Source organism: Pseudopodoces humilis, chromosome 20 (assembly GCF_049639895.1).
Source record: "Pseudopodoces humilis isolate 2021_Gansu_Grassland_sample_001 chromosome 20, ASM4963989v1, whole genome shotgun sequence".
In the NCBI taxonomy this organism is placed as follows: Eukaryota; Metazoa; Chordata; class Aves; order Passeriformes; family Paridae; genus Pseudopodoces; species Pseudopodoces humilis.
Window position 1 is genome coordinate 2,829,992 of NC_142219.1, and position 17,835 is coordinate 2,847,826.

The 17,835-nt window shown below is 45.8% G+C and overlaps 1 protein-coding gene across 5 annotated transcripts in view; it reads right to left on the minus strand.

Annotated features, from left to right (window-relative positions):
- Positions 1–17,835, minus strand: part of KDM2B (lysine demethylase 2B) — a 106,445-nt gene that overhangs the window by 17,188 nt on the left and 71,422 nt on the right. The gene's annotated exons all lie outside the window — the stretch shown is intronic.

Here is a 17,835-nt window from a genome sequence, read left to right on the forward strand (position 1 = left end):
TCAAGCCCCCAGTAATATCCCTAAAAAATCAGAAGAGTATGAACTACTGTCAAGCGATAAAGCAGGAAATAAAACATAAATGCTCCAAAACCCTTCCAAGGTAGCTCCCCTCCTATCCAACACTAGCAAGTGCTCAAAAATAGAACACCAACTGATGATGTGCAAAGGCTAAAAAAGGGCATCCCAGGTCTAGATTTCCATGACCTTTAAGACAGAAACTAAAGGAGCATGAAAAGATTTGAAATGATTAGGTTAGCTGCAACATATTCACTCTGGACATCCAAATTTCATGTTCTCATCAGAAACTCCCTGTTATACACAAGAACTTACAGCTCAAGCCAAACATCACTAAATACCATGTAATTGTATGGGGCTAATTATGCAAGAATTGGCTTGGCTCATAGTGTCCCCTGACAGCTTTCTCCATAAAGATGATAATAACAAGACCACAGAGTTCATCTGGTTTAGCATTTATACAACTCTTTCATTTTCTGCACATCACAGCACATGACCAACAGACCACCCAGTTTCACTTTCTGTTCCTGTTGAATTCTGGGCAATCACCAAGGTAGGAGCATCTTGTCTATAAGGAGCCAAGCAGAAACTCCACCAGAGTTTTTAAAAGAAAAGATGTGGAAACATTGCACTTGGTTGTACAAAAGCTTCCCAAGTGTCCTGCTGTACGACCCTGAAGAGAAGCCACACTGCAGTGTATTTGATCTTCCTCCCAGCTGACTTAGCAAAGCTCCAGTGACTTTCTCTAAGCTGCAGAGAAGTGCTGATATTTTAACAGCCTCCATCCCAGGAATCTCAGTGCTGGGAGACAGAAGAAGTCAGGAGCTAGACCCCTTAAGCCTTCTCTCCTGCAGACTGACTATCATTACTGAGGAGAAGACACTTCTTAGTCCATGAGGTTGCAGAGAAGTTTTTAATTGCACTCCTCCGGAACAGATTTTGTTCCGTGTGCAGGTTGAATCTCACCGTGCTGAGTGAACACGGACGAGCACAGCTTCCTTCCCATCGGCAACCGCAGCAGCCGCCTGGATTTCAGATCAATGTCAGACACTCTAAAGAATAAATATTTACCTTCTAGACCAACTTTCCAGCCTCTCAAGGATAAAGTCGGCTCTGGCAAGACTGGCTTAGAGGCAACCTAGATAAGAGATAATTTTCTTCCTCAGCATGAATCACTCCTCCATTCTATTAGTCTCCTTCAGCTAGGAAGGGAGGCGAGACACGAACCAAAGGCTGGATATCAGTGGGAACAAGTTAAACCAAAACATGCACAACAACCTTGGCAGCTCCCCTTGGACAGCAGCACATGGAAGATACTGTGTGAGCACCTGACTCGTGCCTACTGGGAAGCAACATGATTAAGTTTGAGGCAAACAACAGCTATGACACCGTGAGAATGCCGTTTTTAAAATGCTTTCAAGGAAAAATCAAACTCTGTACTTTTCCAGCTGAAAGACAACTCCTGCTTCTGCCACAGCAATATGAGCCAAGTCCTAATTCTGAGGACAACAGTTTAAGTGCCAGGACACTGCAAAGGCACAAGTGATAAAAAGGCATCAGCTTAACACAGAATTTGAGAATCCTAAAAAACCCACAAAAGCAGGAAGCTGGAAGTACAAGAACAAGCCTTGAAGTCAGACCACACCACACAACTCATACTTTCTTCCAGACACCACCAGAACACAGCAGAGATGCAGACCTCCATCTCACTGTATGGAACAATGAGATTTCTTGCCTACCCAAACCTCTTCACTGCTCGTTAGCAAATTGTATTAGCTGGGTTTGTACTAATTCACCAACCAACCAATCCTCATCCAAGCCACGTTTTCACTCCAGGATGTCGTTTTCACTCCAGGATGTCGCAGCCAGCAAAGCCAGAGAGGCCTTGCAGGAATTCCCATTCGTATCTAGTTTCAAGGGGCTCCAAAAGTGGTCGCTTAAAAACCTCCACAGAAGAAAATCTGGCCTGTGGGTTCCTCCCAGAAAGGGGCTGGGATTCAAGGGGGTAGAAGGAGCCTCCAACATGGCTTGGGGTTTATTTAGCACATGGCAGACAGCCAGATAAATTCCAGGTCGATGTTAGTGAGGAGATGCTGCAGGATTTACAGCTCAAACTGCAGTTTTACAACATACCAGCTCTGGCAATGAGACTGGGTAAAATCACAGCTCCTGTCCCCATGTCTGCACTGCCACTTGCCACCCTCTCAGCACAACTCCATGGATTTGTCTCTTGGTAGGGGATGGCAGCATTCCTTACCCTGGCTTTACCACAGTGCCCAGCAACAGCAGCTCCATGGCCTGAGGTTCAGGACTGGGTGTCACACCAAGCCCTACTCCAGGTTCTAGGCTGACACAATCTCACTCCTGTGGAGAGGACCCCACCATCTCCTTTCCCAAGGAGATGCAACCCTCAAGCACAGCTTGGGCTTGATGACTCTGTAGCCCCCCCACCGCCATCTCTGAGAACCTTCAAGGAAACAAAGATTGTACCAAACTTGAAGATTTTTTTTCCCCTTAAACCTTACAACAGAAGCCAGGGAGCTGAGACAGAGCCTGCCTGGAATACCATCACCAGCCACCCACCGTGTTCTCCAGCATCTTCACAAAAACTGTACTCATAACTTCTATGGCCACAGCATGTCTTCAAAAGAGAAGCAGGGGGATGCTGAAGTGGTGACAGCCACTCTGCCAAGCTCTCAACAAAGGCAGAGAAGCAGCTGCTGAAATGTACTAGGATTAATATCTTAAATCCATATCTCTATTACACTGAAACCTAGGAAGCTGGTGGACTTGCACTGCCTTATAGACATGTGAACAGGACATTTTTTTTTCCTTTTGTGGGATTTTTTTTGGTGCTCTCCATATTACTGCTATGACACACAAAGGTCCTATTGGATAGGCTCCTATTCCCACAGCAGACAGCACCTGGGCACTGGGGGTAAACATGGGCCACCACATGTACTATCTATGAAACCATTTACAAGTCATGAAGTTGGGCTCACCCTCCCACACCACAGTGCTTAAACAAGCCCACTCCTCCAACAGGAAATGGATTGCAGTGATTTTCTGAAGAGCTGGCCTCCTACAGACCCCATCAAATTCAACATGCTCCTGTTGGACAGCAATTAGGGGACTAGATGGGATGGTCAGTAATCGTCTCTCAACAGGGCTGTGCAGATCTGGGAATAAGCTCAGGTACAATACTCACAGTTCTAAACCAGCCCTGGGAAATGAACTACCTGGAAGCCTCTGCTCAGAGAGTGAGTTAATCATGGTTATGGACAAACATTTGGCTGCTGGGCAGTTTCCACTGCCCACTTACAGGTACTTCAGCACACTTTCACACATCCCAGCCCTGCTCAGTTGTCACTAAAAAAACACCAACCAGGTTCAAAGGACCAGAGGCACTAAGGAAAGGCCTCTGCCCAGAGCACAACCCTTACTGCAACAGAAACATAACCCTGATGTTTACAGCATCAAATTTCTAACCTTCACAATTACAAAGAAAACTCAAAAGACCTCGGGCTGACAAAAACAGCAGGAACACCAAGCTTTGGAGAAAACTGCAAGAGCTATCAGCCATTAAATGTATCCTTAAATAGGTGCTAATATTCCTCAGATGTCCCAACACCAACTGGGATCTGCTGGAGATGTCACCAGGCAACTTCACATACAAACTCCTCCACCCTAGAGGAAGACCAGCTGACCCTATGACCAAGTGCAGAAGGAGGGAGGTCCTGGTTCTCAAAGCAAAGCTGACTAAGCCTGCAGCCTGGAAACAAGCTCTTCTGCAAGTGGCCTTTACCTGGGCTCAGCTCTTATTCCACCACTCAGCTTCAGTGACCTGCTTAAACTGCTGCCAGCAGCACCAAACCATTATTTCAGACTCAACATCTCCAAGAAAAACTCGGAGACGTGTGGCACTGTTCTGAATGGCTTCTCAGGGGGGCAGGTCAGTGAGACCCTGAAGCACTTCACTTCAACCAAGTACAATCCGAACAGCTCATGTATCTGCTGTGTACTCTCCCCTAGACAAGGTCTTTTATGTGTGCAGTGTTCACTGCTTCAAGGTGCTGTGCCACACAAATATATCCCTTGCATTTGCAAGACAGCACTGATTTCCTTCTGTAACACACGGACAAATTCTGATTATTCTCATTTACTGTAGTTCGACCATGTCCACACAACCACAACAGCACCCAAAGATGAAAATCCAGGACTTGCCAGGTGCCAGTCCTGAGCTTAGAGCTTTATGTGGCACTGCATCCCAATGCAATTGTTTTAACAGAATTAGGATAGCCAAATCTAACTCCCACTTGTTTCTTTAGAAGGTCTGATAAATAAACACTAGGGGAAAATAATTTTTTACAGAAGCCACATGCATTAACCCACAATTTGTAACTGCTGTCACCTAAAACACCACCCTAAGGGGGCTGGGTCATGGGCAACACTGGGCACTGGAGACACCCACAGGGTGGCACAGCAAAGGCTTCTGCTCAGTTATGTCTTTGTCCTTTCCCATTGCACCAGAGGTGCATTTTTCCATCCAAACAGGGTGCAAGTTCTGGAGGACAAGACTCCTGGCGTGCTGCCCAGGGCAGTGAGCAGCACTGTCCTCTCCTGCTCCAGTGCCACATTCCTCTCCCAGCCTCCTTAGGCAGGGAGCTCTGGTGATTAAAAACCCAGTCAAACTGGCAATTCCCAGCAGTGGTGCAGACCAGGTAATTCTACATTTACCCCAAAATACAGGGACTGGCCTTGGCTGCCTCTGCCTGTAACACTCACACTTCCAGGCGCTACATGATCCCAGAACTGTTCAGGTTGGAAAGACTTTAAAGATCATCAAGTCCAACACTACACTGCCATGTTCACCATCAAACCATGTCCCCAGGTGCCACATCCACACGTATTTTTAACTCTTCCACAGTCCATGATTGCACCACTTCCCTGAAGAGCCTGGGAATAATCACAACCAAGTCAACAGCTCTTCTGTATTAAACCCTCATGTCTGTTTAGCAATTAACAGAAACCCTTGTCAAAGGAAGAACTCGAGAGGAAGAAGGAAGGACAGGATGATGTAACTGCAGGAATGCAGTGGGGCCAAGGAAGAAGCTGGAGTAAGAGAGCAAAAAATCCCACCGATGCCAATAACATCCTAGAAAGTTGTATTAACTGAAGAGCACATGCCAACGCCACGGCTCATGTCTGACTAAAGCACATCTGCCCAAAAATCTGCACATGCAAACTCCAGGAGAGCCGTTTTCCTCTCACAGTGAGTGTTTACAGTCACATCACCCTTCTTCAGAATATACTCCTGCTGGGGTGGAGGTGTCCTGCAAGTCCAAGGGCCCTCATTAAACAGCAGCATTGGAGGGAAAGGGAAGGCACTGGAACTTTTTCAATCCCAGCCATCCCAAATCAGCATTAATCCTCTCCAGATGTTCACTGCCACCATCTCTTCCAGTTCATACCTACAAAATTCTCTTCTACCACAACTAAAGCAGCTCCTAGTCACCCTTTCAGGTGACCACACAGAATTCCACTATTGAATCAGACTCATTCCCCACAAGAAAATAGAAAAAGAATAAAAAAGTTTACACTTCGCAGGTTCATCTTGGTGTTAATGACACTCCAGCAGCTTTTCTACCAACATAGCAATGTTGTTTAGGGTGTGATAAACTGGCACATCAGTGCCAACACCAGTGCCCCTGTTTATTTTCCTCTGGTGGTGAGGAGGCAGAAGTTAGGCCTGGAGGGTGGAATAAGAAACATTGGCAAAAATATGCTTTGGGAGATAAGCTGCATCAAAAGTAGAAGCTTTTAAAAACAAAGACACCAGTACTTGGGGCATAATGCAGGTTTTTTACTGCTGCTTCTGGACAAATCCCCCTGCCCCAGCCAGGGGCAATTTCCTCTGTTTACACACAGTGAAATGCCACTGTCAGAAATCGAATTTCTTCACACCAGGAGAAACACAGAGACCTGGCGGGCTGAGGCAGGCGCTGCCCACCCCAGAGCCCAGGACACAGCCCCAGCACCCACACACTTCCAAGCCCCCAGTGCTGTTGGCAACTACGAGTGCAGTAAATCCTACGTGCATTGTGCTGCAAAACCCCACAGTCTTTTTGCCTTCTTAGTTTAGACACAGACCAGGGAAAGAGGAATGAAAGTCAGCATAAAAAGTGACAAAACCTGCGGCTACTTGCAGCATTGAAATTGTGCTGCTCAACCGCACCTTTAGAGGTGAAGCTTTTCACCTGTTACATACAATGGCTGTCGCAGTAGAAAAAGCAATATAATATTGATTTGACACATCCTGTGAAGAAAAATAGGGTAAGCAGACATTAAAGCAGGTCTGTATGAAAATACAGCTGGAGCTACATGAGGTGTTTTACCACTGGAACAGTTCTGAACAGAAAGGAAAACATTCCACAGGTCTTTGGTACATAGGTCACTACGTTATAGTTCAGGATCAGACCAAGATTCTTAAGAAACTCCAAAAGAAAGATTTCCCCTGTCTGGCATTAATTTTTGTTTTAAACTTTTAAGATACAAAAATGCTATAGAAGCCTCAGGTTTTAGAAGAGTTGAAGAATCCCAGAACATGACCAACTTTCCAGATTCATCCAGCAAGAACCAGTACCTCCAAGTAGCAATTTCACAGCTGGTACAATACAGCTGAGACCAATCTGCTCTCCCAAGCATTAGCTCTTTTTAAAAAGTGTGCAGTGATTGCACCAAGACACAGACACAAATGGAAAAGGCCTGGCATGAGAAAAAATTTAAGAAAAGGACTGGGACATTTAACTATGTCTGGGAGCATAGCAGTGAACTCAGCAGCAGCACGGGCCTGCACATTCACACAATCCTCAGAATTAGGTAAAGGATTAATAAAGTTACTCATCCAAACCTCATCTTAGGTTCTTGGACTGACACTACACCTACATTGTGTCCCCCCTGCATCACATCTGCCATCCCTGGGGAGCACCCAAGGCACACCACCACCCCAAACTCTTTTTTGGCCATTTTCTATGTGCAATTCTGAACCAAAACAAGGTAAAGTTGCTCAAAACAAGATGGGTTTTAGAAGATAGTCTCAACACCTGGACTACGTAGAAACTTGTCTCTAAAAACAAAATATTAGGCTATTTTAAAGAGCTAAACACCTCAAGTTATGAACAAAACTATCAAGTTTATGTTTAAATTGCATACACATGTTTAATACTATTCCTGGTGCATTTTTAATTGCTTAGGCAGTTCTTAGAGAGTAAAATACGCAATCTAGAACATATGTTCTGGATTATTTTTCACAGATTACTTCATAAATTCAAAAAGTTTATTCTCCTTCCCCCACAGGGGAAAAAAAAAAAAAAACCTTCAGAAAATAAAGCCTGCAAGTATTAATAAAAGTTCTCTTTTCATTTCGGCACACATCCTTCTCTTTCTTCTACATCCCTCGTCCCTGGGAATGGAAAGGAGGCTTTGGCTATAAATCAAACCAAGACAAGGTAGCCAGGCTCAGCATCAGACTCTCCCCCAAGTCCCGCAGCCCTCTCAGCTATTTGAGGAATCTTAATAGGAAAAAAAATAACAATTCTGCCGCGGACAGGGCAGCCCCCGAGAGGCAACAACCACCCGCTCGCGGCGCGTTCGGGGCCCACGGAGGTGCCGAAGTGGCGGTGCCCGGGGCGCCCGCGGCGGGCGAGGCCGAGCGCCCCGGGCCGGCCCCGCGGAGGCTCCGCGGCCCCGCCCGGCGCGGCCCCTCGGCGGGCGGCGCTGCCCCGGGGCCGCTCCCGACCCCACATTGTTCCCGTCCCCGCGGCCGGCGCGGCGCTGCCCGGCCCGGCCTCCTCCCCTCCCTTCCCGCTGCAAACTTCGCCGCCCGCCCCGGACCTGCTCCGGCCCCAGCTCGGGCCCCGGCCCCGGCTCGGGCTCCGGCTCCGACTCGTAGTCCTCCTCGTCGGCGCTCGCAGACATGGCCATGGCTCATGGTGGGCCCAGGCGGAGCCGAGCTGACATGGCTGGAGCGGCGCTGCTGGCGGAGCCCCGCTCCCCGCACACACACACACACATGCAGGAGGAGGAGGAGGAGGAAGGGGGGCCGTGCATATTCATGCCAGGCAGCCAGGAAGGGGCTGGCCCTGCCGGCACGGCCAATCGCGGGCCGCTTCCACACCGCCGGCCTGCGGGGACAGCGGGCACCGCGCGGCCGGGGCACCGCGGCCGCCCCCCGCACACGGCGCGGCCGGGGACGGGGGGCTCGGCCGCCAGGCCGGCAATTAGCCCCCCGCCGGTAATGAGCCCCGCGGTGTGCCGAGGGCCGGCGGGGGCGGGCCGAGGCTCGGGTGTGCCGAGCGGCGCTGGGCGGGGAGGATGCGCGGCCGCCCGCGGGGCGCTCGGCGCTGCTCGGGCTGCTCAGACAAAGGAGACGCGCACAGACACACTCACACACACACACCCCGCACCGCGATACCTGCCCGCTCCCCTCCCGCCGCGCGGGGCGGCCCGCCAGAGGGGAACCTCCAGCCCTGGCAGGAGGAAGGCACCGAGCAAACTTCCAGATTGCAAGCGGCAGAACCAGCGCCGGGAAAAGACGAGGCGACCCGGCTGGTGGAGCTGCTCGCATCTGGCCTCACGTTGCTCCTTGTGCCGGCACCCCCTCTTTGACTTGGTCCCAAGGAACCATTTCTAGCCCCGCTCTGATCATCCTGCCCCTCTGCTGGGGCTCACAATGAAATACCCTCCCCGTAGTGTGACATGTTACACATCGGTCAGTTGGAGACCTGTTCTGGATCCAAAGGTCCCGGGGCCAGCACCTCCACATGGACACCGCCTTTGCCCTCCAGAACCTGAGGGTCACAGGCCTGTATTTGAGTGCCGGAGATTTAAATTTCCCCTTGGATTTATGGGCCTGCTTTCAGGGGAAATCCCGATTCCACTCAAGTTGTTAGGATTTTGCCTCCGGCTCCTACGCCCACAACACAGAATTAAACATGAGATTAAGTATTTGCATGTGCTGAGCAACCAAGAAGCCATAAAGAAGCACATCTAATGGTCCTTGCATCAGGATTTTTGCCAAACTAGTTTCAGCTCGGTTCCCTGGTCTGAATTACCACACGGCACAACCGCTTTGGGTAGCTCAGAAGAGGCAGCAACAGGCAAGAGCTGGCATGGGAGCAAGCAGCAACACAGCCCGTGTAACACCAGGAGCCACACTGAGCCTGGTCCCCTCAAGTTTAAGTAACAAAACACAGTCAAACTTTAAACACATATTTACAGGCAACTGCTGATAAAGCCACGTGAATCATGTCATTGTGCCCCTTCCTTATTTTCAGTACATTAAATACCCATTGTACTCCTGTCCTCTTGCCAAGTGATGGGTAGGTGATGGTCCTGCTCATCCACCATGATGGGAGCAAAGCATTTATTCACAACAGACAATGGGGCTCCCAGAAGGTGATGGGATGTGCTCAGCCTGGCTCCTCAGGTTTCTCTCTTCCCCCATTGTGTTCCTACACAACCAGGAGCAGGAGCAGATGAAAGCTGAGGCACGAAAGGCATGTGCCTAAGGCCTTGGCTTTCAGAATCACACGGCAATATCAGAATCCAGTGTTTTCTAGAGGAGGGAAGATGAGGGGGATGCATCTAATGACAGGCCTACAAAGGAGAGTTTTAAACCACGAGCAAGGCCTTGGCTACAGCCGTGTTTGTGGTGCCATAATACACCTGGCCTGCAGCAGCAGGAGGACAGATGACATCCAGAAGGAAAATGCCTGGTCCCACACCTGCCCATGAGCACACCAAGTCTGCACTAGCTCAGTTCCCTTCGAGGCTTTCTGTAACCTGGCTCACACTTGTCTGTCCCTCCGGCCTTTTGGCTCCGTAATCCAGACAGGAGAAAAAAATAACTTGTGACGTCCCCCAAGGACAATCCACCAGTCACACCACGGCGAAATGTCATTCACAGCAAATTTAATCATGACAGAGATCATCCTACTCCTCTCCATCTGCAATGCATTCCAGCACTCCTGGTGTTGGCATTGGCCTCTCTGGGCTGCAGGAGGCTCCTTCCAACACCATCCTCACCCCAGAGCCAGCCCTGCCACCCCAAAGCGTGGCCACACTGCCCAGCACCACAAGTGCCAAGTGAGCTCTAATTACAGAGCTGGAGTTAGGAGGGAAGGCTCACACATGCCAAGATCTTGGAATAATTTCCAAACGCTAGGTAAACTTTGCCGAGAGGGTGTTTAAAAAAACGGGATAGGGTGTGATATAAAATAACAAATTGGGAATCAGCAAGGGGGAAACAACACAATAAAATAGTTTTTTTTTATTATAATTGCTCTCAAAAAACCTCATCCTGTACGAGAGCAGCTAACCATTCAAAGAATATTTAATACACAGAAGGAACTATTAAGAGAGCATTTTCCAGCTCAATTCTTTCAGCTTGTCTACACTGGAGAACACTAAATTACAACAAATAGTGAGCAACCCTTGTGTGAACAGCATCTAGCTGCCCAGCCTGGTGGAGTTTACAACACAAAATAAGCAGCAGTGACCCCAGTCCTGCCTGCAGTGGCAGAACTGTGTCCATACTTCAGCTTAGTGCGATACAGTTCAGTAATAAATAACATCCTTAATTACGCTGCTGAATGAGCCATAGTGAAAACTGCATGAAAACAGACAGCACCTTCTATTTTGAACTGTTGCTTTGATTGCACCTCACCTGAAGTCATATATAAGTCTCATCAATATCATAATCTTCTCCACAGAAACCAATTATGTTGTCACAAACTGAGACAATAACCTCAAGCAAAGAATAAACAGCAGGAGCAGATGAGTGCCAAAGAACCAGATTTTATTCTCATGCAAATATCCTTAAGTAGTAAAACCAAGCTGGGGGAGGACTACAACCCCTGTGCTGTATTCACTCACTCCTGAGCATCTCCTGTACCAACAGATTGCAGCTGCTGCTGCCAGTGCTGAACAGGATCCGTGTTTTCCTATTACACACCAGAGTTTATGGTGCTCAATAATGAAGTGAAATCAAGTTTTTTATGTGGCACAAACACACTTTTGATTTAACCTTCCCTTGAAACTTTTTATGCACCTTTACAGAGTATTATATTTAGCTGGTATTAGAAAAAAATATTTACACAGAAACTATTAGACAAACAACCTCAAGCTGGTTGATATGCAAGTCCTTGAAAAAAGATGTTATGATTTGAGCTGCTGCTGCTCCTTTCTGCAGGCCAGCACATAGGTTTTTGTAAAGGAAACCCACTGAGATGTTTATGAATCACAATTATTGACCTGTATCAGAATAAGAGAGTTACCTAGTAGCTTTCTAAGGTTCATTGTTTTGGTGTAAGTGTCCATTCACATGAAATATCATCTTAACTGTTGGGCCTGGGCAAATTTCATGACACTTTTCTCAAGAGTTTTAACCAATATTTATTTCAGTTGTATTCTCAACACTAGCAGTGACAGTCTGACAGCCTAAATATCCACAATCTTACTACTTCCCATATACTTTATCTGAACTCTGACATAAGAGTTGTCATCACATGCATAGCGTTATCTGTCACAATCTTTTCAATAAAGTCTGATTGATCAACCTTAGATCAAATAAAATAACACAAGATGAAATAATATTGACTGCTCCCTCCATGCAATGCTACTGCTCATACTTCCCTAACCAGTGTCCAGTACTGCTCTGGAAGAGCCAAAGGCAGCAAGGGCTGTACAAACACCTCCTGGAGGACACAGCCGTGGGCTACTGCAGCAGAGGAGCAGCACCCAAATAAGCAAGAGCCCAGAGAGAACTGCTGACAGGAGCTCACTCATAAGCCTTAAAACCCAAACAACCCTCCCCAAACCCCAACACCCTGTCATCTTAAAAAAGTAATAAGTAAGACTGCGGAGTGGTGAAACATGGACTTCATCTATCACACAAGACAGACTCTTCTCTGCAGGAAGAGCCATGACATGACTGGAACTATCCACCGAGGAATTAGGGAAATCCTGCCATGCTTCCTTCCACAGAGCCTTATGGCACAAAGTGTTTCCACAGCACAGTTTGTGTCTCCAAGAGCCATGCTCTGAGTACATGCAAAAACTAGTGAAGGAGGCTCCTAAGAAGATAAGCAGTGACTGCCATGGAGGAACATGCAAATAGATGTGGCTGAAAGAGTGGATTAACCAGAATAGGAAACCTGCTTTCCTGCAAGAGGCTCCGAGTGCTCTGACACACAGCACAGAATGCTGGGAGACAGTCAGCTGTGTCCAACGTGTGGGCAGCAGCCTGAAAATCCAGAGACCAAACCCTAACACATGGTAAGCAAAGGAAAAGCTTAAGTGCAGTTTGCCTATGAGGGCTCATTGCTCGTTGTCATCACCTACAAACTTGACTTGGATTTGTGGGGAAACATCCAGGACTAACATGTAAACCACACTAGGCTAAGACTCCCAGCTGCTTTGCTTTTACTGGAATTCACCCATATATTTTGCTATATTGGTTATTTTCAAAAAGGAGAGCACTGCTGGTCCCTCTTCTATCTGGTCCACTGGTGCCTGCGGGAAAGTCCTGAAGTTGAAACCAGCCCTCATTTATATTCTCAGCAGACTGTAATTTCAATGTGCTGTGGAACTAAGAGGAAGCCATCTTCTTGGGGACAGAACATACAATTCAATTTTGTTCTGAAAAGTGCACGCAGGATTAATATCCATAATTGCACGGCCTGTACTGTGGAATGACAAACGCTTTTCCCACTGCTCTGCCAATGTGCTTCGATCCAGAAACAAAACTATTAACTTTCAGATATGTAACTCAAAGCTTGGATTGTTTTGATGTTGGGGTGATGGAGAGCAAAAGGATGTTGGAAGTCTTAAACCAGGTTCAAACCTTAGCTTCTGCTGGGCAGCTCCACAATAAATGTAGGCCAGGCTCCTGGGGATAAAATCTAAGATTATCAACTCATTTCACATGGACTATCTAAGGAAAAGGTCTTAAGACTACAGGAGTTTTCATCTGCACTTTTACTGTCATGAAATAAAGGGAAAGCTTCTGTCTTGAAAAATGGTAGTCAAGGCGTAGTTGGAAAAAATTCATATTACTGAATATTCGTGTCTGTGGTAGAAGAATGAGAATGGGGAGGAATACATAAATCTTCTTGTGTGATACCTGGAGCACAACAGTTGGAAAACAGAGATGTCTGTTCATTTTTTTTCCAATCCATTTAGATTTCTAGTCAGAGTCAAAATGGCTCTAATTTACCTCTTTGATGTATTCATCACATAAAGGCATTGGTCAGATTTCAAAGCAAGTGGCTGAGAGTTGATAAGAAGTGAAAATATTAAGTCAAAGATGGAAGATTAAGAAGGTGCTCATTCAAGTCCTTGCTATTTATAATTACTCCCTGAAGGGACACAATATTTCAAGCACAGCCTCTTGAGGTGAGAAATAATCTGTCAAGTCACCAGACAAAGGTTTTAGGAAACTACTGAGGCAATAGTGAAGCTCTTTGGTAGAGTGGGTTGGGTTGGAAGGGACCTTCAAGACCACCCAGTTCCAGCCCCCCATGGCACGTTAGGTATGATGCACATCCACCAAACCATGGAACTCCTCGGGTCTGCACCGAGTTACTGCACAAACAGATTTGTCTGGAGGACTAATGTGTGTAAGAGACTGAAACAGCACTCAGAAAAATAAACAGGTCAGGCAAGGAGCTGCCTTCCTGGGCAGTGCTGCCCTGGGAAAGCAGAGGCTTGACAGGAACTCCCAGCAGCTTCAACAGCTTTCACTCCTTTGCACAGTACCCCGAGAGACCTTTGGTTCTTGTGCATCAGGTTTTATTCCTGCTTCCAAGTGTACTTAGCAGGGGAAGACCTTGGTTTTGTATGTGTACAGCTACTGTGGGAAGTCCCCTAAAAAAAATATCCCCCAAACCTCAACTATATGGTTTTGTGTCTTAATAGATTTGTCAGGAGCAAGAATTGGGGTATTTTTCTTGAATACATTTTAGCTCTCTCCTAGCACATGGCATCTACTATCCTACAGTGTAAAAGAACACAAATTATTCAAAATTATTTAAATCACTGATTCCAATCACAATTTAAATCAGTAAAGAGAAACACAAATTTAAATTGATTTAAATCCCCATTTTCTTTTGTACTTGTGTTATTTTCTGGGAGACGAGTAATTATTAGCATCTGATAACTATGAAGAAATGCCTGATTTGCAGTAGATTATGAACTTTATAATCAGGACTTTTTATCAACAAAAAGGATTCACAATACACACATATTTGTATATGCAAATCTCCTTGCAGACTACTGGCATTTAAAATTGTTGTTGACACCAAACAGAGTTCAGGCTCTGCTGTGTGGGATCGCTTCAAACACCTTTAAGCTGGTGCCTGGCAAGAATGAAATGTGACAGTTTAAATCTTCTTTTTGCTCCAGCGCCACTTGGAATGACTGATGGAAAACTTATTTGAATCTCAACCAGAAAAATACACCATACAACAACTTACCCAGAATCTCAACCAGAAAATACATCACACAACAATTTACACAGAATTGTTTGGTTGTCTTATCTACCTTTATCTTTTTTATCCTTTCCAAGTTTTTTCTAACACCAGATAGACTCGATTTTTACTTTAATTCCTAAGTGCTTGTTTTTAATTGTCACTATGTGCTTTCTAATACATTTGTATTCCCACAGGAAGTTCCCTGAGTAGATCTCCAAGGAACTGGCCTGTCTTATGGAATCTGGCAGATTTTTCCCACTGCTTCTACATGGAATGCTGCTTTCCTGGTGGTAGCCCCGGGCAGGCTCCTGAAGCTGATGCTGGTTTGATGTTGTGCCATTTGTACGTGCTCAGATCTGTTTCAGACACCTCTCTGGTTAAAAAACACTAATTGCTGTAACGAGTCCCTCACTGCTGCTGCTTCTCTGGGTGGAGCTGGCCCAGCGATAGCTATGGCAGGAATTCTTAGTAAGCAAGCAAGTAAAAACTGGAAGCACTTATTCAAAGGTTTTCAGGAATGTTCTTTGTCCACCTCACACCTCTCCCCCTGAACTGAAAGAAAGCCTGATACAAAACAATGCTCAACACTTCTGAAAAATCACATTGGTTTCAAGTTAATCAAAACACTCCATTTTACGTGTTACCCCCTAATTTTTGCATACAGAGGAATTTATTGTGTCCACTGATTCTTAGTCCATTTACTTACTATTTCTTAGGTTTGATCCAATGCATAGTGTCATATAAAATTGAATCCATAAATAAAGGAGCTCTGTTATTAAAAACTGGTAGATCATCTTCTCTTCCCAGCACTTTTAAGGTGAAATACCAAGAAGAGGAAAAAAGTTTCCTTGCTGGAAATGGTGGCAGACATGTGAAAGTACATAGGGACATCTATGGGGTCCAGATCTGAAGATGGTGGCTAATCCCACTGACCTTGATTATTTAAAATACAGGTTCATTCTAAAAATCTACCACATCCACCCTCACCTTAAAACTATCTAGAATGGAACTTGAATAGAGAAAAAAACAAAAAACAAAAAACAAAAAACACACTCAAATGTATGGTTTTTGTACCAGAAAAGAGTGAACTGACTTGTGATTTTCATCTTGGGAATAGGGGAAAAAATACTGAAACACAATAATGGGGACATAAAAAAAAATCCTTGACAGCACAGAGATGAACAAGAGACCTCATTCAAATTTCTCAGAATGCATGATACAGAAGGCATGAAGTGTATTTATGATATTAAAGGACAGATCTGAAACAACATAAGGAAGTACTTATCTACGCAGAGCTTTATTAAACCGCAGGGGACACTGGCACAGGATGCTGAGGAGATCAAAAAGATCAACAGGTTCCACAAATTATTAGGTAAATTCACAGAGAGAAAAAAATTCTACCAGGGGACACTAAGCAGAAAATATGAAGATATAATCTTCTATCTTAACAGGGAAGATAAACAAAGGGAATCTCTGAATTTCTGCTTTTGTCCTACAACTCCTTTAACAGCGGTGACGGCACCACCGGGAGCAGGACAGTGTTGGAAGGACTGTGGGCTGGTGGAACATGACTTTCCCCAGCCACAGGAATCAGCCTTTTTTGCTCTGCCCTCACAGATTAGTTTGTATGAGTTAATCCTTCTTTTTCAGATCCATGGATGTATCTGCAGAATTCTACACAAAGATTTCTAGTAAAAATAATGGGGTACAAACTGAACTGTTGTAGGGCAGAAGTCACTAATTACGAAAATCAGATGCTGCCATCAGAAGACCCCTTTCAATGTGATGCCCACCCATGACCACCCCAACCCCCCAAAAAAAACATCCTGAGGGATGCCTTCCCTTTTATTTCAATGATTGCTTTTTCTTCCTGGTTCTCATGCTCTGATATAGAGCTATGAACATTATTTGCATTGCCAATTGCAGGGAAACTGGTGTTTTAAAAAAACAATAATCCAATCAAAGTTTCAGTTTGTGACCTTTACTAATTAATAGTATTCCATTAAATAAGAATATTACCATTTCCTTATTATATTTCTCAGCTATCTTCTTTTAAAATCAACAGGTTAAAATTACATGGAAGAACAGGCATCATAGAAACAGCCACATACTGCAGCACTGTTAACCAGCTACTGAAAATTACAGCTCCATCTCCTGCTCACAGCCAGACCTAAATATATTTGGACACTCATTCTCATTGCAAATGCAGTGGCTTTAGTTTTGTGCCAGGTAAGAGAGATGAGAATCCAGCTCCCAGTCTGCATTTCTGACTCTTCACAGAAAAGGAGAGTCCAAACATATTTTAGTTCTGTATAGCTGCTCTTCATAGACAACTAAAGATCTTTATCACGATAAAAACAGAAGGCACTGCCACAGAGTGTAATTACATGCTGCTGGAGTTGACTGTTTTCTTCCAGCAATAGGAAATGGTTTGAAAAACGTGGTTTCTGCTTGGACCATATTCTGAGTTCCTTAAATAAAATACTATCCCCAATTCCTGTGCAGATAAATGGGAACTCTGGTACTGCAGGGCTGAGTAACTCATGGGAATGGGTTTCAAGATGGGGCTTGGCAGTCACCAGCTTTCTGCACCAGGGACCAGCTGTGAGTTGCTACAGGACAAAATCAGGCTCAGGCTCCGTTCACACCACCCAAAAGTCCATGTCCCAGGGATGGGGTAGAAATTGATTGGGAAGATTTCTTGCTTCTCTTTAGTTGCTGGAGAACCCAGCACTTGAAGGCAGCACGCCCCGTGGAGCTCTTCCCTTCGGACAGCATCGCACAGTGGGATTTGGTCAAAGGGTGGATTTGATGATCATTAAGGTTTTTGCAACGTTAATGAACCATGATTGCAGCCCCCCAGATAACACTGAGCCCTGCACCAAGTGAGGACAGGCCAGTGCTGCACAGCTCCCGGCACAGGAACAGGATGGGGGTTGCACATCCACAGCTGCATCCGCGCCGGCAGCCAGTGGGAAATGTCCTGCCTGAAGGTACAGAAGCTGTCAGCCAGACATCAGGACAAGCAGGTTTCAAATATCCACTCAGTCCCACATTCCTGATTCCTTCAACAGGCCTAAATTAGGGTTGTTGTACATATCCTAAAACCCCTGGCACTGGCCTGTTTTCTCTTATTGTACAGCTAAAAGAAAAAGACAGTTCTTGCTTCTTCTGAAACAGAGTTTCCAAAGGGGGGGGGAAGATGCCTAAAGGAGAGTAATTACTGTACTAAATAATTATCAATAAATTATAAGAAGTACAAGCAACTCAAAATAGCTCCATAAAGATG